The sequence below is a fragment of the Meleagris gallopavo genome, chromosome 1, assembly GCF_000146605.3.
Source record: "Meleagris gallopavo isolate NT-WF06-2002-E0010 breed Aviagen turkey brand Nicholas breeding stock chromosome 1, Turkey_5.1, whole genome shotgun sequence".
NCBI lineage: Eukaryota > Metazoa > Chordata > Aves > Galliformes > Phasianidae > Meleagris > Meleagris gallopavo.
In genome coordinates, this window is record NC_015011.2 from 30,040,363 (window position 1) to 30,042,395 (window position 2,033).

Sequence of the window (2,033 nt, forward strand, 5' to 3'; positions counted from 1 at the left end):
TTCCCATTTCAGAAATCTGTAGCAGAATATATGGAAATAGCTATGGAGTTCTCTAAGGCCTCTAAGGAAAGCAACTGGTGTCGTCCAACTTGAAAACAGTATGCAAAATGTACACTCATATGTATGTACACTCAATCATTTGAGCACAGCTCCCAGACAAGACTTCAGTCCAACAGCAAAGAACAGGGCAATCGGCAGGAGCCTGTATGAGGGACAGCAGGGAAAAGGAGCTGCAGCATCTTCAGAACACAGGATTCCCTTGCAGGCCCAAAACAAGTCTTTGGTGTGGTTTTATAAGTTACTCAAACAAATTGCAGATCTTCTGTATATGTTGGGTTTCTGGAAACCCAAAGCAGAAAGAATGTTTAAAAATGATTCTCACAACTCCAGCTCTGCTTGCAGAACTGTGCCTTTTTATTTACAAAACCAGAAAAAAACAGAGATTTGTAATCCAGCTTTTGGAAAACTGATTACTGTTTCTAGTGGGTAGTGAACTCTTTTTGCATTTCACTTCAGAGATACAAGTAACATCATTTACAGATTGTTTTGTTCAAGAACTCATATTATTAACTTCTAGAGCAGAGTGTGACGTGCCACTTCATGAGCCATAAAACATAACTATCTTATGGGAAAAAGCAGACAGTATTTGCTTAAAACAAATCATTTCATGTTTTACTCTTCATGATTTCAATTTGACAGTGAATATGAGAGTTCCAGTTGGCCTTGCCCTGTAAAGCTGCAGCAGATTGGAAGGGAGGGAGGTCCAATGTTGCCCATTCCTCCCCTACTCACAGATGCACGGACCCTGCTGCAGACTTTCTGAAAGCTGTTGGAAGGTTTATAAGGAAGGTTAGATAATGTTGGAGACTCCACAATGTTCCTGAGCAATCTGTTCCATTCCTTTACTTTCCTAACCATTAAGAAGTTCTTTCCAAAGTCCAATTTAAATTTTCCTTATTGCAGTTTAATCCTGTGATATCCTCTAGGCATAACGGATGTGGTGAATAACTGCCCTCTTGCTGCTGCTTTCTGCACATCTGAAAACCATGTCACCTCACCTTTCCCTGATAGATAACAAGCAACTCCACCTCCTTCAGCCTTTCTTTGCAGGCCACTGTGGTTTCATCATGTTAAACTCCATGTTTACATTTTAAACTCAAAGAAAGAGTGGGAGAAAATACAATGCTCAAGTGTTCAGAAAAAGACAGGAAGATCGCTGAGTCTTCTGGAAAAAAACATCTACTGAGTATTGTGGTGATGTGTTCGTGGCTGGACTAGATGATCTTAAGGGTCTTTTCAAATCTTAATGATTCTATTATTCTGTGATTCTAAGATAAGCAGTATAGTTCAAAAACTTTTGGAGCTCAAATGTGGGAATAATTAGAGACATCCATGGCATGAATGATGAAGAAAGCTGGATGAGATTATCTCTTTTAGCTATAAAATTTGTCAGTCTGACTCAGATGAAATTGTCCTTAGAAAGCCAAAATGTTCTCCAAAAGGTGTTGTCTGCAGGATAAATTATCTTCTGTTTTTATCTACATCCTTAAATGTGTGATAAGTAAAAGAAGGAAGGAAAGGAAGGAAAGAAGGAAAGGGAAAAAAAGAAGGGAAGGAAGAAAAGAAAAAAAAGAAAAGGAAGGAAAGACCTTACTGCTCTCATTCCAAGCTCCAAAGCCTTTCAGATGAACGAAAACTGATCCTTACATTCCCAGAGTAATTTCTTTAAAGTGGGTAAAGCAGGCAAATCATTTCAAGTTGAGCAATCTTAACAATCCTATTTCAGGCTCCTTGCCTCATGCAGAATGATGTCCTGCCTTTGATACAGATGTATGCTGATGTGCACTTATTGGCACCAGTTTAAAGAGGAATAAGTTCCGGAAAAAGACAACTGCAGCATGTGCTTCTCTGCGAGAGGCTGAAGCAGAGAGAGCAATTCTTCCAATTATAGCTCTCCAGCTCAGTCCGTTCGGGCAATAATGCCGCACGACGGCCGCGGGCTGCGCAACGTCAGGGAGGGCCCCACCAGGAGC